The following is a 27446-nucleotide window of genomic DNA, read 5'->3' as shown; positions in this document are numbered from 1 at the left end:
GCATGGAAAGAAGTAATTTGCACTGTGTACTATTCAAGGAATCACCAAAGATTTATGGAAAGAGGTATTCCAGGGAGCAGTGTTTGTTTCTGAAAGGGTTAAGAATTAATTTACCCCAGAGTTCTAATGGTTGCAATAGTTACACTGGGAGAATAAGATACAAAATTAGGCAGAGCTTCAAGTTTGATGCATGACTCAGTGTGTTATGGATTGACCTATATTTGTATCATGCCTTAAAATCAGCAAAATAAATTTTAGATGGAAGTACATAGAAAGCAAATGATTTGCCCACTTTTATGTAGCTGGTAAATGACCAACTTCAGACTCAGACACCAATTCCATTTATTTTATATCATATCACAAGGCTATGTGAGGACAGATGGCCAGCAGTATGCAATGCCTAAGAGTAGACCATAGCAGATGCAATAACCATAATGATAATGGCTGCAGTAGTTATTATTTGTTGAGTATCCACTTTATGACAAGAACTATATTGGGAGCTTTTCATGAGGTGGTAGTCATTTGGGTTGGTCACAAATATTTATTGCTCTCCTGAATATGAGACGGATTGTACTTTCCAACTTTGTTGAGTTTAGTATGCCCATCTCTCTTTCTTTAGTTAATGACTTGTAAGTGGAAGTGACATGTATTTCTTCCATGCTGAGCATTAACTGCCTATGTAGAATCCTGTAGAATTCTCTTTTCTTTCTGCCATGTGCCTGCAATATTCCAGATACTGGCTCTCCCAGGTATTGAGGACCAAGGTGATTTGGCAGAGTCCCCAACCACCTCTTGAGGAGAAACATACTAGAATAAGAGACACATCTTTATTGATGGGCATCTTGTGAAAATCAAATGAGATATTGTGGATGTAGCACCCAGGAGAGTTTAGACTATGCTGTAGCAACAGACAACTCCAACTCTTACTGGTAGGTGGAAACTACACAAGCCTTAAGGAGACCATGAACTCTTTTTATTTTTATTTATTTATTTTTTTGATGTTGCAACTGGAAAGGTTTATTGAAGTACCTGATGGATGTGCCTTTACATTAGGGCTTAAAAACAACAGATTTTCATCTAGTGTTATTATACAGAAGTTATACCTAAAACTGAGGCAGGTAAGTTGATTTAACAAATTTTTGTTGCCTCTTCTCATCTTCTGATAGGAGCACTGAGTTTTCCTGGAATTTTATCTGGCTTACTTTTCTTCTTTTTCTTTTGACTTTTTTTTTAATATAAAAGTTTTATTGAGATAAAATTCACATGCCATACAATTCACCCATTAAAGTGTACAGTTTAGTATATTCACAGAGTTGTGTAACTACTATCACAAGCAATCTTAGGACATTTCATCACCTCAGAAAGAAACTCCATGACCGTTAACAGTTAACCTCCTCCCCATGACCCCCTACTAGCCTCCAGCCCCACCCCCAGGACTTGCTAAGCACCAATCTAGGAGAAAATTGTTATTGGAGGCAATGAGGACATCTTTTTTATTCAGTGCCAAACATTTCAGTAGCATTACAAATGAAAAATATACCTAAGAATTGATAGTTTGGGGTAAGGAGACTTTCCAGCTTATGTTGAAAATGCCCATTTTTTTTTTTTTTAGCCATAGATAAAGTATGAATATAGAAAAGATGAACTAAGATGCATTTTATTCAATTCTCTAACACATGTTGTAGAAAATATGAAGGATTTAGGACTTGCTGGGTTAAAAAAATTAATTTTCATCCTTTCTTTATAAGCAGAGGCAGATTCTCAAAGTAAGAAATGCCTTAGGGCATGTATCAAATCCGGGACGTTTCCAGTAAATTATAGCCCCAAGGGTGTGTCTACAAGCTCCTTTAGAACACATCAAATAGATTTAAGACCTGCCTTAAAAGAATCCCAGGGGTATATTGCCCCACCACAATAATTTTCAGCCAAAGGTAGAAAATAAACTACTTTTAAAAGATGTTGTAGTTAAGGTGTTTTTTTTTCCCCCAAGACTGAATTCCAGTAATATTCATAAAAACTCACTGAAATTATAAGAAAACTGTATTGGCAGGAGCACCACCAGCTTGGAAAGGACAGACGGTTTAAAATGAAAAGAGCCTTTAAGGCTACAGCCTTTCATAGGCAGAAGCAGGCTGAGAAAGATAGTCAGTGGCAAACACAGGCCATTTATAATAAAGAATGAAGGGTGATTCATAATGAAGAGTAGAGACTCACTCTCAGGGACCATGACTGGGTCCTAAACAAGGAACTGGTGATGTGTGCTTGCCAGGATTTTAGAACGGTAAAGCAGTGATAAATACTTCTCTCTCCCACTCCTTTTTGAATGCAGGTTTCTACTGTGGGTATCTCATACTTGCCACCATTTTATGTTGAAATAAGTTATATATATATACATATATATGTGTATATATATATGTATATATATATATGCAACATCTTCTGTATTCATTCATCTATCAATAGAAATTTGTGTCACTTCCATATCTTTGCTATTGTAAATAATCCTGAAATAAACAAAGGGGTGCATATATCTTTTAGAATTAGTATTTTTGTTTTCTTTTGGTAAATATTGTTGTGGAATTATTGAATTATATGGTATTTCTATATTTTAAGCTTATTTATTTATTTTGAGAGAGAGAGAGAGAGAGCATGAGCAGAAGAGGGGCAGAGCGAGAGGAAGAGAGAGAATCCCAAGCAGGCTCCGTGTTGCCAGCACAGAGCCTGATATGGGGCTTGATCCCACAAATCGCAAGATCAGCTGAAATCAAGAGTTGGATGCTTCACCAATTCAGCCACCCAGGTGCCCCTTGTATTTCTATTTTTAATTTTTTGAGGAATCTCCATAATATTTTCCACAGTGGCTGTACCAATTTACATTCCCTTCAAGAGTACGTGAATATTGCTTTTTTCCCACATCCTTGTGAACACTTATTATTTTTTGTCTATTTTATTCTAGCCATTCTGACAGGTATTAGGTGATGTCTCATTGTGGTTTTGCTTTGCCCTTTCCTGATGATTAGTAATGTTGAGAATCTTTTTGTGTGTCTTTTGGCTATTTGTATGTCTTCTTTGGAAAAATGTTTATTCAGGCCCTCTGCCCTAATTTTTTAATTAGATTTTTTTTGATGTTGAGTTATATAAGCTTTTGTATATTTTGGATATTAATTTCTCATTGACTATATCATTTGCAAATATCTTCTCCCATGCAGTAGGTTGCCTTTTTGTTTTGTTGATAGTTTCCTTCACTGTGAAAAAGCTTTTTATTTTGATGTACTCCCCGTATTATTTTTGCTTTTTTTCCCCTTGCCTTCAGAGACCTATCTAGAAAATTTTGCTGGGGCCGATGTCAAAGAAATTACTAGGTATTTTCTCTTCTAGGATTTTTATGGTTTCAAGTCTCACATGGAATTCATTTTGAATTTATTTTTGTGTATGATATAAGAAAGTGGTCTGGTTTCATTCTTTGGCATGAAACTATCTAGTTTTCTCAGCATAATTTATTGAAGAGACTATCTTTCCTCATTGCATATTCTTGCCTCCTTTGTCATACATTATTTGACCAGGCAAGTCTGAGCTTATTTCTGTGTTTTCTCTTCTGTTCTTTTGATCTATTTGCCTGTATTTGTGCCTGTACCATACTGTTTTAATTTCTAAATCTTCATAGTATGTCTTGAAATCTATAATTGTGATACTTCCAGCTTTCTTCTTCTTTCTCTAGATTGTTTTGACAATTCAGGGATTTTGTGTTTCCTGTAAATTTTAGGGTTATTTGTTCTAGTTCTATGAAAAATGCTGTTGGAATTATGATAGGGATTGTATTGCATCTGTAGATTTCTTTGGGTAATATGGGCATTTTAATAATATTAATTTTTTCAACCCATAAGCATAGAATATCTTTTTATTTATTTGTGTCATTTTCAAATTCTTTCATCAACATTTTATAGTTTTCAGAGCATAAGTCTTTCACCTCTTTGGTTAAGTTTATTCCTCAATATGTTATTCTTCTTGATGCAAAAAGGTATAAATGAAATTGTTTTAATTTCTCTTTCTGCTAGCTCATTATGAATGTATATTTAGTATATATTAGTGTATATTAATGTATATTTCTGCTACTTTATTATTAGTGTATACAACTGATTTCTGAGTATTAATTTTATATCCTGTAAGTTTACTGAGTTTATTAATTACTTCTAATAGTTTTTTGCTGTACTTTAGGTTTTCTATGTATAGTATCTTGATATCTGCAAATAGTGGCAGTTTAACTTCTTCCTTATCAGTATGAGTGCTTTTATCTCTTTTTCTTGTCTGATTGCTGTAGTAAGGACTTCCACAACTATGTTGAATAAAAATGGTAATAGTGGACATCCTTGTCTTGTTCTGGATTGTAGAGGAAAATCTCTCTTTTTCACCATTGAGTATGATGTTAAAAATTAACCTTTTTCATGAATAATTCTATGAATGCTAATACATGTGTAGATTTATGTAACCCCCAGAAGTAGGATACAGAACAGACCCAGCACTCTCCAAAGTGTTATCCTTTGGTAGTCACATCCTCCCCTGATGGCTGTCCCTTGTAACCACCAATCTGTTTTTTATTATCTAGCTTTGCCTTTCTGAGAATGTCATATAAATGGAATTATACAGCATATAACTTTTGCAAATGGCTCCTTTCACCCAGGAATCTGTCTTTTTCATTGGTGTGTTTAAACCATTTAAACATATATTTATTGATGTTTTGATATATTAAAATTTAGTTATTCCATGTTGGTATTTGTTTTCTACTTATTTATTCTCTTTTTCTTTCTCTGTTTCTCCTTCCTTGCTTTTTGGTAGATTATTTAATTTTTTATATTTCAATTTTTAATTTACTGATTGGATTTCTTACTATTTCTCTTTGTGGACTTTTTTTTTTTTTCAGTGATATCCCTGGGGATTATGATTTACATACTTAGGTTTTTACATTCTATTTATAATTAATATTTATCACTTCATGTGGAATATAGAAAACTTAACCACCATGTAGGACCTTTCAACCTTCCCTTTATGTTGCCGTTTTCATATGTTTGCATCTGCATATAAAGAAAACCTTATTTGACCATGTTTTTGCTGAGACTTTCTATCCTTCCCATTTGTTTCCAGTATTCAACCTTACGTCTGGGACAGAGTTATAACAGCTTCTTTGAAGATTTTGTCTGAAATTCCAGAATATGTGTTTTTCAGCATTGACATCTATTGATTACCTTTTCCCTTGTAAGCTGATATTTTCCTGGTTCTTTATATGCCTGGTTCTTCATTTGGATTGTATCCCTGGACATTTTGAATATTAGGTTATAAGACTCTGCATCTTGTTTAAATCCTGTGTGATTGTTAATTTTTTTGTTTGGTTTTGTTCTACTAGGCAATCAACCTACTTGGGCTCAGGCTACAATTTGCGTCCCTCCTCTCATGGACTTTGGTTCTAGTGAAAATCTTTTGCACAACTAATTTAGTGGCCAGTTTAGGGCCATAGTTCTCAAAGCATTTGTTGTGCTTTTTTGGGCCAGATCCTTGCATGTGCAACCTAGGGAGGTGAACCCAGAAGTTTATACACCAGTTTATGCAATAGCTCTCTAGAGTTCCCTTTTCTTTTATAATCTCCTCAGTACTTCTGGTTCTCTGGGTCTTCATTTTATGGCCCTCTAATCAGAAAGCCAGTCTTTTGTTTCTCTATTTTTCCACCTCTGCAACTGATACTGAATCTGGAGCCAAGCAGGGTGAGAACAGACAGGAATAAAAAGCAAAGTAAATTCATCCCTTGCTTTTTGAATCACACTTCCTTTGGTCATAAAGTAAATTTCCCTCCTTCAGTATTTAAGGTGCCTGCCCGGTGTCTGTGTCACTGAGGTATTATCTGGGGGCTAGGACAGAAGAGAAGAGAAGAAAAAAAGGGAAAAAGATGGGAGAGAAGGGAAGGGGCAGGAAACGGGGAGAAGAGGACTGGATTTTGGTGTCTTTCTGGCTTTTCAGTACAGAAAATATGGCTTTTTCTGTTCTCTCCAGGTGGCATTTTCTGGTTTCAGGTTGCCTTTCAGCCCATGTCAGGTGATAACAAAAGGTGGAAAAAAAAGGACATTCACCATATTGGTACATACAATTCTGCCCTCCTTCCCAAATCTGCTTGCTACCATTTTTGTCCTCAGATAGCTATCAATTTATGTCTTCTGTTCAGAGTTTATATTTGTATTCATTGTAGAGACAAATAGAGTGTGCTTATTTCATCTTGCATACAACTGGATTCACTATACAAATTACTTGAGCAAATATTTACATAATATAGAAGTAACTTTTATATGCTATAGCCAAGCCTAAAAATAATTCTTCTTATTAAATGAACATATAAAATACTTTGACTATATTTGATATAATATAGAATCTTTCATCAAAGCACTCTATAATAATGTAGTCATTTTGAATAATATGATCTTTATGTATTTAAGTAATCCTATTTTTAATTAAACCAACCATTTTCCTGTGATAGATTTCAAGTTTATAAATGTTATAGGCATTTGTGTTTTTTAAATGTCAAGTTCTTATTTCCCGAAGGACAAATAAAAGTATTTGATAAAATTACAGAGAAAAAGAACAGAAAAGAAATGAGAAAAAAGAATCACTGAGGGGAAAAAAAAGTAAAATGGTAATAGGGAGTAAAATGTTCAATAATTTGGCCATTCAACATCTTTGGATATGGCAGTCTATTAAGCATATTGCCATTTGTTTTCCTCAATAACCCGGATTCTTGATTGAAAGCTTCATTTTTCACTGTGTTGTGGGCATTGTTCCATTCCTTCAACTCAGAAAACGAGCTCATATATCAGAAAACAAATTAAAATTTAAGGAAAAATGGCCCCAACAGTATACTCTGGTGAAAGCCAAGAAAGAAAAAGAAATATAAGGAAATGTAAATCAGTCTGCCTTGTTAAGCAAATCTAAAGCATTACTTAAAGATTCTGCATAAGGGAAATACAACCTTCATGCCAGCTGTGGTTTCTGCCTATTGTTGAGTCTAATGAATGGTTATTTTCCTTCAGATGTTTATTCAAGAATAACAATAGAAGTCATTGATCTCAAATTCTAGGTTGTTTTTGCCATTCATCCACCTACAGTTTTATATTTTTTTTATGTAACATTTAAAAATTTTCTCTAAACGTGCTAACAATTTGTTAAAAGGAAGATTTCTCAGGTCTTAAAGTCATCTTTTATTAATCTAAGCAAGCTAAACATCCAAGACAGCACATTTTCTTAGGTTTCCTTTTGACATTGTGTTAGAGACTTTTTTGTTGTTTTATTTTTAAGTCATGTGCTCACAATCTGTTTTTCTCTGCTCAGTTTCAGAACATCTCTAAGGAAAAATAAAGCATGTCTTTGGAAATAACATTTTGTTTAAAAAAATAGAAGAAAATGTTCTTTGACAATGATAGGTTGATACCTAGTTCAGAATGCCCATGGTAAAATGCTTTTTTTTTTCCCCCTGCTCTCTCTTTTTTCATCTGAATGCAAAAGTATGATATTTCCTCTAAGTGATAAAATGCTTTCATTGGATTTCAAGGAAAAAGGAGATGTTAGATTAATCTGAGCCAACATTCTTATCACCATAAGCTTCAATAAAACAGAAGCTTCACATCCATAATCTAAGGAAAGTGTAAGAAGCATGGGCAAAGGGTCATGTTGTTCAACCTGGCTCTGAATAAGAAATTCATATCCACATACCCCTATTCTGTGCTCTATCAGCAAATGTTCTGAAATATCCCCGTCTTAAACCTTTCTTTTCATCTTGTTCTTGGTGTTGCCTCATCTTTGGCTCTCTACATCAATAAGAACGTTCTAACATGCTGGAACAAAACTTGTGCACACCTTTGAACATTTAAATCAAAAATTCTATGCATCAATGCAAAGATTACATTAGTTTTAAAGGAAGCTAGTGAATCAAGGGAGTTGGATTCAACTATGGATGATATCAAGCTTGTTTAAAAATTTTTATCCACACTCTGCGTGAGAAAAAAATCAATACATATACATACATGTATATGTAGATGTATCAGTAAGGGTTTTTCTTCATTCAGCAAATATCCTTTGAGTACCTACTATATGCCAGACAGTATTCTGGGTTTTAGAAATACAGTGATGGATAAATCATATAAAAATTTTTGTCAAAAGAACTTACATTTTAGTTGAAGAAGACAACCAATTGACATACTAAATAAATTATAAATATGTTAGAAAAAGTTAAGTACTATAGAGAGAGCCAGAGTTGGGGTTACAGTATTAGGATTTACAAATGTAAGAAAGTCAGGGTGCCTGAGTAGCTCAGTTGGTTAAACGTCCAGCCTTTGGCTTTAGCTCAGGTCATGATCTCACGTTTCTTGAGCTCAAGCCCCATATCGGGCCCCATGATGACAATACAGAGCCTGCTTGAGATTCTCTTTCTCTCCCTTTTTCTCTCCCCCTCCCTGCTCGTGCTCTTTTTCTCTCTCTAAACAAATAAACTTAAATAAAATGTAAGGAGGTCACATTTGGACAAAGACTTGATAGAAGTAACGAAATTATTCATTAGGTTGTCTGGTTAAAGAAACTTCCAGACGGAAGGAACAGTCAACGCAAAGGGCCCTAGGCCAGAATTTGCAGCTTTTTGGAGAAGCACCCAGGATACTAATGTATAGTAAGAAGAAAGCAACAGGAGATAAACTTAGAGAAGTAAGAAGGACCTGAAGGATTATGGCCCTGTAAGGCCACTGAACTGACCTTGACTTTTTACTCCAACAGGGAAAGTCATTAGGTTCTGAGCAGAGCAGAGAACTGAGCATGATTATTCTTCTAAAAGATTACTACAAGCTGTTCCACTGAATATAAATGGGGGAAAAAAGGGAAGGGGAGAAAGGAATGAAGCAGGGATGTTATAGAGAAAGCTTTTGCAATCATCTCACTAACTAAAAGATGGTGATCATTTTTTGACCAGGATAGTAACCATGGAAGAAGTGAAAAATTGATAGGGTTTTAGATATACTTAAAAAAGTGCATTCAGAATTTACTGACAAATTAAATGTTTTTAATATGTTTATATATATGTAGAGAGGAGTCATGGATGACTCTAAGATTTTAGCACATATAACTGGAAAGAAAGAAATGCCCATTAACTGAGATATGGAAGACTAAAGAGGATTAGGTTTTTTGAGAGAACATAAGGAGTTCAGGAATCTGTTTTAGATATGTTACATTTATATTATGTATTAGAAATCCCGGTTGATATGTCAAGGTAGTATTAGACATATACTTTCCTAGATGAGGTTACTGGACTGGGCTGGGTTTATGCATTTGGGACTTTTTAATATGTAGATGGTATTTGATGCATTTAGACTGGTTGTAGTCACCAAGGGGATTAATGCAGAGAAATCAGAGAGAAAAATGCTTTGGAAGGATGATCTGTACTCAATGAATCTACTTCCAGCCTTCTCTTTCTCTCCTGATGCCATACCCCAATCAGAGTTTTATCCTAGCACCCCAGCAAATAAATTCTTGCCATGAAGACAGTGACCTCCATGTTGACAGAATGGTCAAAACTCAGTATTCATCAGACTCAAGTTATCAGCAGCATTTGACACATTTAATCACACTCTCCTTAAAATGCTTTCTTCCCTTGGATTTCAATATCCTACACATCCTCTTGGTTTTTGTCTAAACTTACTACTTCCTCTTAGCCTCCTTTTTGCTATATTTTCTCATCTTGTAAGTCTTGAGTAATATAGTATCCCTACACACAGTACTCATACCTCTTTATCTACTCTCATTCTCTAAGGGTTCTTAACTAGTCTTGAGGCTTTAAATTCTATTTATATGTTAACAACTCCCAAATTTTATTTCCAGACCTCTTTCCTAAACTCAAGACATGTATATCTAGCTGCTTACTAGACATTTTCATTTGGATGTTGTCTTCACCTGTGACAGGGAGTTTGTTATCCATTATTTTATTATAGAACATTATCTTAAATATAAAGAATGAGAGATAGGAAAGTGAAGCAAGACATTAGGGAGAGCCAAACTAAGGATGCATCATGGAGCTGACTACTTCCAAGTTTGACTAATTATTCTATCCTTTGGGACATCCTGCATTTCATGGAGAAAGAGAGAAGAATATATTTATCAGTTCCTGCCTCTCATTGGTCAAGGATTCAAACCAAGAGTTGGTTCCTGTTTCTCATATACAATCTGTGCTTTATTCCATTTTATCTCTTTTTCTGCTTTTTTAGGCTAATTATGTCATTTTTATTTCATTTTATCTTATTTGTTATTGGCTATAGTTACTTATTCAGTAGTTGTTAAAGGCATATAGTAATACATATTTAACTTATTGCATCCTCCTTCTAGTAATCTATCATTTTGCATACAAGAATTTACAACAGTATTTTTTTTCTCCTCCCATCTCAGATGTTTGCTATTGTTGTCATATATTTTTCTTAAATATACATTATAAACCCCATAATCCATTGTTATTATTTTTGCTTAAGTAGCTCTCTTAAAAAGTAATAAAATATATATCTTATATTTACCCACATGCTTTGGATTTCCAGTGTTCTTCATTTCTTTTTATACATCCCATTTTCTATCTGATATTATTTTTTTTCTGCCTGAATGACTTTCTTTAACATTTCTTATAGTGCTAACTCATGGTAATGAATTTGTTCAACATTTTTATGTCTGATGAGGTCTGTATCTCACCATGGTTTTGCTTGGTGTAGAAATTTTTGCTTGGTGCAGATTTCTAGGTTGACTGCGTTCTCCTAGCTGTTCTTTAAAGTTGTTGCTCCACTATCCTCTGGCTTGCATTACTTCTGACAAGAAGTCCGTCATTATTCTTATCTCCAGCCTCTACTTACTAGACACCAGTAGGGCATTAGATCCATCAGTTTCAACCAAAAATGTATCTGGACATTGTCTGGTGCCCTCTAGGGAGGGTAAAATTGTCTGCACTTTAGAACCACTGATTTATATTTATCATGTGTGTCGTTCTTCAGCAGTTTTGGTTTCTGTAATTTGATCATGAAGGACCTTGCGTAGTCCTCTTTATGTTTGCTTGGTCTTTTTGTTTCTTGCAACTTTAGGTTTATCATTTTCACCAATGTGGATCTTTTCAGTAATAACTTTAAAACATATTTTTCTATATTCTCTTTCTCTTGCCACTAGTAGCTCCTGTTATATGCATGTTTGCCTGTTTGAAGTCATCCTACACCTCACATTCTGCTCATTTTTTCAGTCTTTTTTTCTCTGTTTTATTGTGGATAGTTTCTGTTACTATGCATTCAAGTTAATTTAATTTTTTATTCCACAGTTGTTAATCTTCTGTTAATCCTATCCATTTTTTTTTTGCTAAAGAAATTATATTTTTCATCTCTAGGAAGTTGACTTGGGTCTTTTTTTTTAAATGTTACATGTATCACTTAATGTATCTTCCATATTTCACTTCCGTTGCGTTTTTTTGACATATAAGATTCAGTTTTAAAACCTGTTTTAAAGTGTTTGTCTACAAATTCTATTATTTGTTTCATTTTAAGTTTAGTTTCTATTAATTGTTTTTTTGGCTTCTTCTCATTATATTTATTTTTGTTTCTTTGATATCTAGTCATTTGGGGCTCAATGTTAATCACTGTATGTTTTACTTTGTAAGGTACTGGATATATTTGAATTTCTGTAAATGTTCTTGAGCTTTACTTTGTGAGCTTTGTGTTTTAATAATCTTATTCAGTAAAACAAAATTCAGTTCTATGTTTAGAAACATAATGTATATATGTAGAAACATTATCTATAATGTATATAATATATACAATATTATGTATGTATATTAAAAATATATATTATATGTTATAATATATTATTGATCTAATAATCTTATTGAAACATAATTCAGTGCTATGTTTTGTGGCACCTGGGTGGCTCAGTTGGTTAAATGAAACATAACTCAGTGCTATGCTTAGATATATATATAGAGAGAGAGAGAGAGACATTTTATATATATATACATATATATAAAATATATATACATATACACACACACTCAATATTTCAGGACAACTGTGGAATGCATTCTTATAATTAAATTATTAAATATGAATTTAATATAAATATTTTTATAATGTTTAGATATCAAGAAAATTAAAACTTAGAAATCGAGAAAATTATCCTTTCTCAGATAATGATCATATTTTTAAATCCATTCACTGACACATAAAATAGATAGTTACCTGAGCCTTCCCATGAGCTGGCACTGGACTAGGTACTAGGGGTGTAGCAATGATCAACACAGACTGACTCACTGAAAAATGAATTTTATATTCCAGAAAAGAAAATGGACAGGGACAAGAAACTTTAATTGTATATACTTTTTAAATATTTTTTAAGTTTATTTACTTATTTTGATAGAAAGAGAGAAAGCATGAACAAGAGAAAGGCAGAGAGAGATGGAGAGAGTAAGAATCCCAAGCAGGCTCCACACTGTTTGGAGCTCCATGTGGGGCTCAAACTCATGAACCTGTGAGATCATGACTTGAGCCAAAGTCAAGAGTCATACACCTACCTAACCAACTAAGCCACCCAGGTGTCCCCAGTTGTACATTTTATTACAAAATATAAGTGCTACATGTTTATAACAGGGAAGTCTAATCTACTTAGATATGTTAGGGATGATTTTCCTAGGGAAGTGATGTTACATTGAATCCAAAGGTGAGGAGGAACAAACTATGAAGATGAGATTGGAGATGGAATAAGGGACTGTTTAGGCTACTAATACACATGTCACACCGTGTTGTCGGAATGCTATTTTTTATAATTATAAAATGACTTTGCTTTGGTTTAAAATGCAAACAGTACAAGAGATACAAAATATAAAGTACAGCCTCCCTACAGTCACTGTGCTGTTAACAGTTTAGGGTGTCTGACAGAATTTTTCTCTCTCGAATGTTATGAACACACATAAACATTTCTAAATAAACATTTACTAAAACTCCTAATGGGCCTTTGTTTATAACAAAATATATAAATATAAACATACTTTTTCTTTATATTTAAGGAGCTCAAAATCAGTTAAGTCAATTTCTTTGTCAACATTATTCCCATTTCTTTTTTTTTTTTTTTTTTACAAATAGTTTATTGTCAAATTAGTTTCCACATAACACCCAGTGCTCATCCCCACAAGTGTCCTCCTCCATGCCCATCCCTCCCTCCCCCCCACATCCATCAGTCCTCAGTAACATTATTCCCATTTCTTAAAATATTACTAACAATGCTGGGATAAATATTCAGCATATACATTTTATTCATTTTCTTGCTTGTGTCTAGACTAGTCTACAAGAGTTGAAATTTCTAGGTGAAATTTTAAAATTTGATGTTTAGAGAAGACAGTTCATAAATAATATAAATGCTGTAGTCAGTATGCTCACTTTTTAGATAATAGATTGTCATCCATTTCTTACCAAGAAATATATTAAAATATATCTTAATGCCCTTCATTTGTAGTCCACATTTATTAGGAATATCACCTCATTAGAACATATAAATAAATAAGCGATCAGTTGGCCAAAATGAAACAAAAACCCCTAAATGTAGTTAATAAATATGCATTTATTTAGTTGGAAAATTGTAGAGGAAACTGATGACACTAAATATGAGCTTTTTTTTTAGTGATCATTACTAACCAAATAGTAAAATTTCAACCTATTGTTTCAATTTTAAGATCTGCTCTTTTTGCATTTAGTTTGGTGTCTTTGGTTGTTTGATTCTTTCAGTATAACTTTGGATAATACTGGTTAACTTTGATGAAATTTGGCATACTAAAATATAAACTAAGATTCATCTTGGTCTGACCTGTCATATTAAAAGTAAGCTATTGCACAAGAAGTTGTAAAAAAGACTGAAATATTATGAGGTGACTCAAATCTTTATTATTTGCCAAAATTGAGCTACATTTAATACCTGTAACTGATTGTGGATAATGGCAGTGGTTATTTATAAAAAAGAATGTAGTTCAATTTCCTTTATCATGTTGTTATGCTCTAAATGTTTGTGTTTCTTAAGGCACCTTGGTGGCTCAGTAAGTTAAGCGTCTGATTCTTGATTTCAGCTCAGCTCATGACCTCACCATTTGTGGGTTCAAGCTGTATGTAAGGCTCTGTGCTGACAGCGCAGAGCCTGTTTTGGATTCTCTGTCTCCCTCTCTCTGCTCCTTCCCCACTCATGGTTTGTCTCAAAAATAAGTAAATATTTGTGTCTTTCCAAAATTAGTATTTTGCCCTAATCTCAAAAGCTGATGTTATTAGGAGGTATGGCCTTTAGGAAGTGCTTAAGACATAAGGGCCAGTCTTTCATAAATGAGATTAATGCCTTAAAAAGGAGGCTCCAGAAAGTTACCTAACCCCTTCTATCAAACGATGACACAGTGAGAAAGGGCCAGCTGTGAACTGGGAACAGATCCCTCACTAGAGAACACAGCTATGGTGCCTTGATCTTGGACTTCCAACATCCAGAACTCCGAGAAACACATTTTTGTTCTTTCTAACTACCAGGTTTGTGGTATTTTGCTATAGCAGCCCAAAGAGACAGACTAAGACACATACAAACATCAACTTTAAAGTCATATCCTAAAAATAAAAGTTCTCTTGTTATTATTTAAACAAGAATTTTTCATCTTGAATTAGTATCTCTGGTCCATAAATAGGTAGAATTTTTCAACTATGTACATGAACACTATGCTTCCATTTCAATAAATTCATAACCATCTTTTATTCATGAACCAGAATCCATTTTTTTATCCCTTTGCACATGCAAAGTTGAACTTTATCAGCAAGGATATAAAATAAAAATGATCACTGTGATTGATTTCAGACTCATTGCTCCAATTAAGAGGGAAAACTTGACCACAGAGCTTTCATTGGATTATGAAGGAAAATCTGCTAATCTCCTTCTCACCGCTGCCTTTGTGAACTGGCCATGTCACAAACTGATATTTTTCTTTTTTTACATTAATAGCAGCGGATAGTTAGGTAGAGTGAAGAGGAGTTTCAATAGATTATTTTCTAATTGATTTAATTCTCAGAGTAAAATATTTAGCCTAATATCCAAGTGCCAGACATCTCTCTGTACAGCCTCCTCACAGCACTCGCTGGCTTTTTATCATATATAAACTTTCGCAAACTGATGGATAAGTTCATGAAAATGTGCCTTCCCAACTATGGCCATTAGGCTCTCACAAGCTAGAGACTGGAAAATGGTTTATCACCATCCTGTTTCAATAAAATGTAATAGGTGTGAATCAGAAGTGCAAAGATTCCAGATGGCTTGGTGCATTTAATTTCAGAGCTATATTTTTCTCATTAGAAAAGCAATATTTAATCATTGTCAGAATTCTGGAATGTAAAGAACTATGTAGAAAAACAAAAAAAAATTATCCAGGCATCTAACTCCCAAAGAGAATCGCTCCTAACAGCTTGGTATATTTCTTAACTGTCTTTTTCTATGCATATATGGTTGTCAATTATTTAAGTAATTGTAATGAAACTGTAAATTGTTTTATATGCTGCTTAAAATTTCCTCCTGTCTTTAAAACTTTCTCTTGATTACTTTTCCATGGCACTTGTACATTTACTGAGCATGTAGTGTGTGCTCAATGAATGTTAAACAGATCCACTAGCCTGACCTTTAACTATTAATCTGCTGTATCCCTTCTTTTTAATTGTGACTTCTTATTACAGCCCTTAGCATTATTTAACCTCTTCTCCCCACCAAGACAGTTTATTTTGAAAAGATTTCAAATGTATTATTTTCAACAATAATATAATTCACACCCATGTACCTTTCACCTATATGCATTCATTGTTACCTTCTGCCACACTTGCTCTTTGTTTTAAGTCAATACACACTTTTTATTCTGAACCACTTGAAAGCATGTTACAGGCTTCTTGATATTTAGCCCTTAAATACATTACCACAAAACTCCAAAAAATCCAAGCATTTTCCTAGATAATTACAAACCATTTCTACACCTAAGAAATAGAACATGTGTGCAATACTGATAACTAACATGGATGGAATTTATATCCACATTTCCCCACTGTGCAAACTATGTGCTTTATATCTATTTTTGTTATTTTTTGTTCTGCTGTTGCAAAATTCAGTCACACATCATTCATTGCATTTAGTTTTATGCATTTTCCTGCACATTTTGTTTGCTGTGTAATAGATCATGTAGTGCCTCAATTTAACATTCCCTCACTGCTCAATAATTGTGCTGCCATAAGTAAAATTTTAAATTCAAGATTTTTACCATAAAATTAATATGTTTCATAATATAAAAATCAGAATATATAGACAAAAAAACTAAAGAATAGCTCTGCTTACATGTTGATGTATATTCTTCATGCTAAGCTTTGTGTGTGGTATTCATATAAAATATTTATGAAAACATGAATATACTTGTATATTACACACATGTATGTATGTGTTATATTTATTTTTTAACAGTATATAAGGAAGTATTTCTGCATCTATAGTCCTTGATTATATCATTCTCATGGCTGCTTAGAACTTTTTTACTTATTTTACAATTATTTACTCAATCTCCTATTTTTACATAATTAAAATTTCTGTATATTAAGAGAGCACTAATTAGTATTATTTTAATTACATTATTCTAGCCCATTAATCATTATTTCTTTAAAATATGTTGCTAACCTTGAAACTGATATGTTAAATAGAGTCATATTATTAGGCTTTTGTTCTTTATTGCCAGAATGCTCCAGAGAAAGACTGTTACCAATCTCTACTCCTATCAGAAGTTTGTAGACTGTTTGGAAGAGTACAGCTTTTAGTTTTCAAAATGGTTGAACCATATGTTCATTAAATTGTTCAATGAAACTTTTTCTGCTGTGTAATCTGAAAGATTTAATTTAGCATAACAATTTTCAAACAGTTTGGTCTCATAACCCCATTACACTCTTAAGTATTTCTGACAATCTCGCAGACCTGTTCATGGACTCTAGATAACAAAAACAGGTTACATCTTTCAATATTTACTGAGTTAGAGATGAAAACTCAGAAATATGTATATTTATTTACTGAAAACAGTGATAGATCCATTACATGTTAATATAAATAACACTTCACAAAAATAATATTTCCAAAAGAAAAGCATTCAGTGAGATGAATGGCTTTGTCTTATATTTTTGCAAATATCTTTAATGTCTAGCTTAATGGAAGGTAGCTCGATTCTCTTACTTGCATCTGCATTGAATCTGTTGTAATAACACATGCCATGTAGCCTACTGGAAAACTACCGTATGCTTGTAAGAGAATGAGAGTGAAAGGGAGAATAGTATTTTAGTAGTATTATAAAAACACTACTGATCTTATATTTATAAAAGTCTCGGGGACCCAAGGAATCCTCAAGACAAATTTAAGGACTTCTGCTGTAGCCTTACAGTAAAAGTGGTTTCATGCAGTGTTTAGGTGACTGGACTCTGGGGACCAGACTGCCTGGATGCATATCGAGTGTCCACAGCCAAGTTGTGTGGCTTCAGTATTTATACCCTACCAATATATATCTGTAAAAAAGGAGCTAACAGTGCCTACCCCACAGAGTTGCAGTGAGAAGGAAATGAACTATAATTATCAGAGGCTTAAAAACATGCCTGGTACAGGACTATTGCTGTATGTTTGTGCAAGTCATATATTGGGGTATGATTTTGTATTTTCCATTCTTCACCATATGTCTTTCTATATCTGTAATGGTCCCAAGCTGTTTTAATAATTGTAATGTTAAGATACATTTTTAATATCTGATAGGACACAGCCTCCTTCATTAATCTTAATTTTCAAAATATCTTAGCTGGTAAAGCATGTTTCATCTTTCAGATCATTTACCAAGTTCTAGTAATATTGAGACTACATATCAGGACTACATAATTAAAATTAATTTGGCTGGAGTTTATATTGTTATAATATTAGGCTTTTAAATTGTGAAAAATGATATTTATTTCCGTTTATTTGAACAGACACTTTGAAATCTCAGTAACTTGTAAATAGCTTAAGCTCTAAAGTTGCTAGAAAATCATAGAAGAGTCTTCATCATGAAAAGATTTCCATTTTTAAAACTAAGAAATAAAACTTCAAGTTAGATAAGGTTTAATCATTTGAATGTGGCTTCCAATAATAATGGTTTTGATAAATATGAAAATAAATATTTCAATGCCTTCTTTGGGTCTGGATGCTTGGAGGCATGATCAGCAGCATTTAATTTGGGTAGATAATTCCTCTTTGTGAAATAATTCACAAATAAATACATTTCTATGATCAAAAATTTCTTATATCAGCAATATTTCTTATATATAATATATGTAAGATATAATATAATATATATAAAATATAATATTTCTTATATCACTAATATTTTTTTCAGCAGATAATCATAATCAACATTACACATAAATCCCCTTATATCTATAGACCTGCCTGATTACAAAACTAGCAAAGAATGATATTGTTAATTGCACATGTGGTCAGCAGAAGTTGGAATATTTTTCATCAATGTAGAAAACAGCCCAGAACAACCTGAAGTAAAATAAAACTAAATCAGAATATTAAAGGAGAGTGCTATCTATAGAATGTAAAGAAGCTATTTTCAATGGAAATTTATATGTAAACACTGCTTAAGTACATATTTATTGAATGCGTAGCATGTTACCAGTAAATATCTTGGGCCATTGCATAATATATAGTCTCCTCCCTTGAACTCTGAAAGGTTAAGTCATTTGCTAGAGAGAAGTCTTACAGCTATGAAGTTACAGAGTCCAGTTTTAAACCCAAAACTGTTACCTTCAAAACGCTGTATATATCCTATTTACATTTTTTTTTTCCTCATGGGAAATTGGGAGGCTCTAGGACACTGCAACAAATCTCTTCAGGATAAGGAGAGTCTGCTCACAAGTGTTATTCCTGTATAAGCCTCTAATACCCCTTTTTTGAGGTTTCCCCCAGTCCCGTAAAGTCTCTTTCTTGCCAGGTTTAAAGTACTCAAGGTAGGGGGCTCAGTCAGTTGAGCGTGCAACTCAGTTTCAGCTCAAGTCACGACCTCCCAGTTTTTGGGTTCATGTCTTGCGTCTGGCTCGACACTGGCAGTGCCGAGCCCATTTGGAATTCTCTTCCCCTCTCTCACTGCCCTTCCCTTGTTTGTGCTCTCTCTCTTCTCTTCCAAAATAAATAAATAAACTTAAAAAAGTTAAAAAGTAAACTAGCACTCCAGGGACACCTGGGTGGCTCAGTTGGTTGAGCGACCAAGTTTGGCTCAGGTCATGATCTCATGGTTTGTGAGTTAGAGTGCCGCATAGGACCCTGCGCAGACAGCTCAAAAGCCTTGAGTTGGCTTTGGATTCTCCATCTCCCTGTCTCTGCCCCTCTCCCTGGCTTGTGGTCTCTCTCTCAAAAATAAATAAATAAATAAATAAATAAATAAATAAATAAAACAATAAAACAATAATAATAACAACAACAATAATAAAGTATTCTGCTTAATGCCAGTAGAGCCCCTGCAGCCAGTATGGTGGTCAAAGTTCCCTTCTTTCTGCTTCTCAGAACACAGTTTCCATCAGCCCTCATGGCCACTCTCTGTCCACACCCTTTCCTTTTGTTTTTTTTTCTTTCTCTTCACTACTATTCTTCCATTCATGCATTTATTCACTCATGCTCAAGTATTTATTGAATGTCTACCATGTGCCGTAGTGCAAAGTTCTAAGTGCTGGTACCTTCCTGCACTCCTTTCTCTTAGCCTTTCTTGATCTTCTCTTACTAAAATCATATTCTTTATTCCAGAGCTCTGTAGTGTTTGAGTGATCTGAATTAATCCTTTGAAGTGAAGCAGAGCTAAAAATCTTGCCGGGCAAAATGCCATGAGGACCTAAAATATTTTTTAAAATTATTCTGTTTAGTGACCTTGTTAAGAATTTTCCTTGTCTGACTTTAGGCTTTCTTTCTTTCTTTCTTTCCTTCTTTCTTTCTTTCTTTCTTTCTTTCTTTCTTTCTTTCTTTCTTTCTTTCTTTCTGTCTGTCTTTCAAATTCTTATAAGTATATGTAACTGCTAACACTGGATATTGATTAACTTCTCACCTCTCAGTCCTGTGGTCTCCACAGAGCCAGGTCACTTAAATACCCATGAGGTAGTGACATTACATAGTTATCCTGAGATTATACTTCCACTCTTCATTATGAGGAAAATTTGAATCATTTGTCCTGCCAATAAATGATATTCTTTAAACAGTAACCTCCTCATGGAAAATAAAAAAATGTTTTTCACATTTAATTTTTCCAGGCAAAAAGTGCCCCCCCCTCCAAAAAACAGCTCACCTTTTATAATTCAAACTAGAGCAGGTTAAAATCAAACTCTTGATATAGATTATAAAGATCCGTTTTTTGACATAAATACCTGCTTTCAATTCACCTATTAATTTATGGATGCCACAAGGCATTAATTGGAAATTATGATATCACACTCACCGCCAGTTTAAGAAATGTCCAAGACCCTAGTCCCCAAGTGGTAGCAACAAAATCTCAGACTGAAATAATCAGTCTTCTAAAGAAGGATCAGGTGAAGTGGTCAATGCCCCTGGACTGTAAATACGTATTTGGCTTTATGAACACATCACATTTCTACACACTTAAAATAAGATTGTTAGCATGAGAGGATAAAAGAATTTATCCCTAAGAGGCTGAATCAATCATACATCCAACTTTACTCCTTTACTAAACTTGAATAAAACTCATGAGATTAATTTTTGGAGGAATATGAATTATTATACTTTTTCTCTGACCACCACTGTAAGGTGTTGGAAAATAGTAGAGATGATTTTTCATGTGTTAAAAAAATCTTTAAAGAGGTGCAAAAATTAAGACAGCAAATGACAAACCAAGTGCCTATTATGTTACAATATTTAATAGGAAGTTATCTTGGTACTCTGAAAATCCTAGCATATTTTGCTGAACGTCATAGAGTTCTTTGAAGTCTACAGTACCGACTTTTTAAAATCTGTGCACCTACAAATAGAAATAATATTAAGACCATGAGACTTGACCACATAAACTATGTCTGAGAAAGCTGTCCTCTGGTAGAAGACTTTACAGAGCTGCCACACAAATACTGACTTATAATAACAGAGCAAACACCATGCATTCAAGGAAAGCCAACCAGCCGATCCTACATGAAGCAGGACTTCAGCTTCTCATGGGATCCCTCATCAGCCCTCTTTCATCCCAGTTAATTCTATTACTTGGTCTCACCAGTGGGCTCTAGCCTGCCTGACACCTGGAATTGATTTACTGACTGACATTTATTTAAATTTCTTTGCTCATAGCGAGTATATATGAACTTCCTATTTGGTACAGAACAGATTACCTCAGAGGCCCTCATGCTTCTTCTGGACATGCTTGCCTGCCAGCCTTACCTCTTGTCAATGTTCTTTTAGTTTTTGTCTTGTCTGCCTCAATTCCTGAACCATGCATGACTCTAATTCCCACTGTCTACCCACTTGCCACTGATCTTGCTCTGTTCTTTTCTGCTGTCTCAATCACTCTTAGATTTCCTCTAATAACTTTGGTTTCTGGGTGCTCTGAAATGTCTGGTAACATTCCCACCACCTGTTCTCAGTCTTGTTAGCCCACATGTTTCTAGGCTCTGCCAAAGTTCCCATGAATAATCCAACAGGATGATCGGATCAGAGTTTGTTCTATATTGGACTTTCCTTTGACTACATGTATTTAAAACAAAATAGCATTGGAAACTTAAAATGGATAAAGGAATGAGTAGCATACATATAGGTAGAAATTCCAGAAAGTTGTTGTTTGTTGGTTAGTTTGCAGTAAATGTTTCCCTTTCTTTCCAACTCTCCCTTCTAGCTTAGCAACCTGAATTTGTTCTTGCTTTTCAGAAAAGTGTTACAATCAAAGGTTCAAAATAGCCAGAGTAAAACCAATGAATCACTGAAGTAGTAATTAGTAAAAATTTACTGTACATACACCAAAAAGTTTGCAAACTGAGAATATTCAGACCAGAACGTGCAATGAGGCTCATGGGTATATTGTTTAAAGCAGTTTTATCATGAGAAAGCAGTGGCCATTTATTCTTCATGTTGACTGGCTGCAATATTAGAATTTTCAGTGATTACCTCATATCAGCCTTAGGAAAGGGTTCGAGTTTTGCTTATCATTTTCAGAGACACAGCATACAAATAACCTGGGTCACGTTAGCCTTGCCAAATAGCTAAATGGAGCTTTGTGTGATTAAACTGGTTTTGTGTGCTTAGAATTAAAAGGATTGAGGGAGAGAGAAAAGTGTTAAGATCAAAATAAAACTCATTGTCCGCAGGACCAAAGATCTCAACTGTAAGTGTTCAATAAGTATTTGTTATTGCTACTAATGATTGCCACTTTTGACATTTCAGGAATCAAATGGCCCCATTAAAAGCAATTTCAATCATATTTAAAACATTTAAAAAATGTAGAAAAAAAGAAGTCACTTGATGCCCTAAGTGACTTTGCTCTTTTCTCCTGGATAAAAAGAAAGAAAGAACAAAATAGCTTTAAGTCAATTTTAGGATTTTTACTGACTTTCAAGTATAGCAGCCCTTTAAAATGATCCCATCGTGCTGTGACCTTGGATGAGCCACATAATGTCTGTAACCCTTAGGTTCTTCATGTAAAACACAGGAGATGGACAGCAGGGTTATAAAGAAGCATTTCCCTCTAAATACCACAGTTGTACAATTTTAAACATATGGGTGTGTTAGATACATTGAAATGTGTTGTAGTGACAGTCAGATGTTGTCATATTATTCAAGGATTTATTTTATGCAACAAGTTCAGATTTCTTTAAATTAATCATTCAAACTGGCATTTGTGAGTTTAAAAATCCTTAGTATTGAATGGGTATACTTTTGAAATTGATAGAAATTCAGTTGATAAAGTGCCTTTGATGAGGTTTAAGAATTCAGGATGGATTTTGATATTGATAGGGAAATGAAAATAAAATCAAGCACAGGTTACCTATGTTAAGAGAAAATAGTATATTGCCTGAGTTTAGGTAGTGTCAAAGATCACAAATAAATACCTGAACTTTTAAAGTGTATTCAGGCTGAAAGTTGAAAACCTAATTAATTGGTAAAATTGAAAATGTTTTATAAATTTGTAAACTTGAAATGCCGCTTATCTTTATAAGAATCACTTGAGTTTTTGCATTTTTCATTGAGATATTTGTCCTAAATATATTACTTTTCAAACTTGAAATGTAATTCTAAAAATGAATATAAATATTTGTCCCTTGCAATTTTGGGCAGTTCTTGAATAAAAGAGAAAATCATCACAGAAAATTATATTAATCTAAAGCTGCAGTTCCAATTAAAACCTTCCCTTAAAATTTAACATAATTCAATCATGGTTTACAAGAAAGAGCACAGAACAAGGATTTCCACTACAATATCCAGCTTTGCCACTGATTTACAATATGTGCCTTTTGTATATCAGTTCACTCCAGTGGACCTGAATTCTATCCTGTGTAATGAAGGTGTTGCCTTAGATCAGTTGCCTAAATTGTTATTCTGGAACAGTAAGTGTTCTAGTAAGTTCAGGTCATATAAGACAGTAAAGGTATCTATTTCAATCTTTATGTTTGAAAACATCAGCGAAACAGCCGTTCAAACTTTGCCCTTTAAAGTGAAACTGCCTTAGAGTCTGCCTAGTTGCACACTGGCATAATGTCTCCACGTGAATATTTTCTCGGTAAAAACCCTTCCTAATTTCAACACACAAACTTCCTGGAATGTAAATATCCTTCAATAATTTTTTCACGTAATGTTTACATATGGAAATTTTATATTGACATCCTTGGAATTCAATACAACATTTTACAAAAGGTTTTATGGGAAAAGTCTTGAAAAATATTCCAATTATAATTAGTAATAACTATAGATTATTTGAAAAGTGTCAACAAAACATCAATAAAGTGATTATGAATTTCAACTGCTGTTGATGTTAAGTGAGTCCATTACATTACATACACAAAGATGTTTTTGTTTTGTTTTTACAAACATGTTGTTTGATGGCTTAAAAATGATGGTTTCCATATTCCTAATGTAATAATTTGTTATGATATACAGGCCTTTTTTCCCCCCTAGCTTTGATTAGAAGTTTGGAGTTGCCCAGTAATAATTTTCCTTTTTAAAATACTGGGAAATGCCTCCTGGCTAAATTTTCTTAACTAAGTTTTTATTTCAATTCCAATATAGTTAACACACAGTGTTATATTAGTTTCTGGTGTACAATACAGTGATTCAACAATTCTATACACTACTCACTGCTCATTGTGATAAGTGTACTGTTGTCCTCATAACCTATTTCACTCATCCACCCCCACCTCCCCTCTGGTAACTACCAGTTTATTCTCTATATTTATTCTCTATATTATTCTTGGTTTGTCTCTATTTCTCTCTCTCTCTCTACCTCCCTCTTCCCCCGCCTTTTTTTTTTGCAAAGACTGTCTGAATGGATTAGTAATGTCAAGCTAGAGACTCCTATATGTAACTTTCTACTTTTATCACATTTTGGTTAATTATACACATAACAAAGCATTTATTAAAGACACAAAATATAAGAGAAAGAAATAGATATCTGATGGAAGATAAATTAATCATCAGTGTATAAATTAATCATCAATAAGTTGTCTAGTAATGGGAAAGACTTGACAATAATTATTTCTATTTTTTTATTTTTATTTTTTATTAAGTTCTGAATTTTATTTTCAGCATCATTAACATACAGTGTTATATTAGTTTCAGGTGGACAGCATAGTGATCAACAATCTTATGCATTACTCAGTGTTCATCATGATAATAAAAACCCTTTATTGTATTTAATAACAGGTATGAAATAAGGGTGAAATAGGATAATAAGACATGCCAACAGTAAAGAAAAAAAAGCAAAGAGAAAGGGGCAAAACTTCCTATTTATTGAGTTCCAACTATGAGCCAGTCAATGTACTGGGCACATGTATACGTTGTCCTTATAAATCTTTCCCAGAATGCTATCAAATAATCAGTAGTACTCTTATCTTACAACTGAGAAAGCAGCTTGAGGGAGGTTATGTAATTTACCCAAACCTATCTGGCTGTTGCAACTTAGAATTCAGATTTGAATCCAGTGTCTCAGTGTCCAAGGTTCATTCTTATTCCTCCATAAAAAATGCGAAGAGAACAAATTTAAAGAAAGAAACTAATATTTCAACTAACTTATATTAAGTGTTGATTTGTTGAACACCAAATGGTAAGCATTTTGTTTACATTTAAAATGTTTTTCTTAAGAATTCATATTTGGGGGCACCTACGTGGCTCGGTTGGATAAGAAGTTGACTCTGATTTTGACGCAGGTCATGATCCCAGGATTGTGGGATCGAGCATGGGGCCTGTTTGGGATTTTCTCTTTCTCTCTCTGCCCCTCTTCCCTGCTTGTGCTCTCTCTCTAATTTTAGTATATGTGCTGCCAAAGCGAGCATGCTCTCTCTCTAAAATATGATAAAATAAGATAAGATAAAATAAAATAAAATAAAATAAAATAAAATAAAATAAAATAAAATAATTTATGTTCAGGACATTTATCTGAAGTAAGACATGAGAAATGAACAAGTGCACTGTGATCCTGCCTAAACCATACTATGTGTGATATGCCTGTTCTCTATGTACCCTCCATTCCATTTATGCTTCATTTTTATCTATGTTTTCTCACCATCCAGCATAAGTTACTCATTTTGTTTATTTTCTGTCTCTCCTATCTAAAGTATAAGCTTCATGAGGCCCCTGGGTAGCTCAGTCAGTTAACTGTCCGACTTCTGCTCAGGTAATGATCTTACCATTGGTGAGTTTGAGTGCTGCGTCAGGCTCTGTGTTGACAGCTTGGATCCTGGAGCCTGCTTTGGATTCTCTCTTTCTCTCTCTCTCTCTCTGCCCCTCCCCCACTCGTGCTTTGTCTCTCAAAAATGAATAAACATTAAAGAAATAAAGTATAAGCCTCATGAAGGTAGAAATGTTTATTTTATTGTTTGTTTGATTTCTAATTAATGCACCTCCCATCCATGTATATGTTTGTACACTCTGAAAGCTATTTGAAACTCTTTTAACTTTCATGTTCCAAATGTTGATGATGCTATAGCTTTGGAGGTTGTGGGGTGATCAATAGCAGCTTTCAATCTGATGATTTTGATCTTTACCTCTAGAGAATTTTCCTTTATATTTATTTGATAGTCCCCAACACCACTCTCCATTTTCTCTTGTCTCCTTTTCTGGGTCTCTCTTGGTCAAAGAGTTAACAGACTTTTTTTCCTTCTGTGGTACATTTATTTGTCATTTTCTTTTTCCTTCTGAGAGATTTATTTAGGTTTATCTTACACTCTCCTTTTAAAATTTTGGATTATCTATCTCTCTAATGTTTTCTGATTATTTTTTCATGGCATCATGTTCTTCTTTGATGGAAGTGATATTTTACATCTTGAGTCATAGTCCTTGTAATGTTTGTTTGAAATTTTTAGCTTTTCCTGTCCCATCTCTTATTTTCTCAAATATCCTTTTATTGTATGGTTTTTTCCCCCTTTGTTTTTAGTATCCCTCATTCATTTGGAGATTTTCTTCAAATCTGTGATCTCAGGCTGTTCATTCATATTTTATTTAAAAAATTTTAAATGTTTACTTTTGTGGCAGAGAAAGAGAGAGAAGGAGAGAGAGAGAAAGAGAGAGAGAGAATGGGTGGAGGAAGGACAGAGAGAGGGGGTCAGAGGCTCTGAATCGGGCTGTACACTGACAGTAGCAAGCCCGAGTGGAAATCATGTTCTGAGCTGAAGTCTGTTGCTCAACCAACTGAGTTATACAGGTGTCCCTGTTCATTCATATTTTAACGTGTAGCTCTTAAAAAGCTAATTAAGTCAAGGCTGGTGGATCTCACCCTAGCATGACCAATTAGGCAGCAAACTGACCATTTAATTTAGTGCTAGTCCCACTTTACAATTTGTTAGAATTAGAAGATCCTTTCTCTTAGAAGTTTTAGTTTCTTCAGAAGAGATGAAATGCCCACACTATTTTTCTGGAAATAGAGAAAGGGTGTCTTTCACTATACAGACTTTTTATTCACTCCCTATATAGTACCCCATCCCTCTGGAATGCTTAGCCTACTGTAATCCAGGCATCTCTAAGTTATGTAGAGAAAACACCACCAGACTATATCTGAGAGATTTGGAATTTGACTGACTATAGAAGAGGGCACGACAGGTACTATTCTGTTAACAGATTCTTAAACAATCTGCTTCTGTACATCCATGTACCTCCCGTGTATATCTGATGTACCAGCT

Source organism: Hyaena hyaena, unplaced genomic scaffold, assembly GCF_003009895.1.
Source record: "Hyaena hyaena isolate Hyena2069 unplaced genomic scaffold, ASM300989v1 scaffold_32, whole genome shotgun sequence".
In the NCBI taxonomy this organism is placed as follows: domain Eukaryota; kingdom Metazoa; phylum Chordata; class Mammalia; order Carnivora; family Hyaenidae; genus Hyaena; species Hyaena hyaena.
This window is presented reverse-complemented; position numbering follows the sequence as displayed.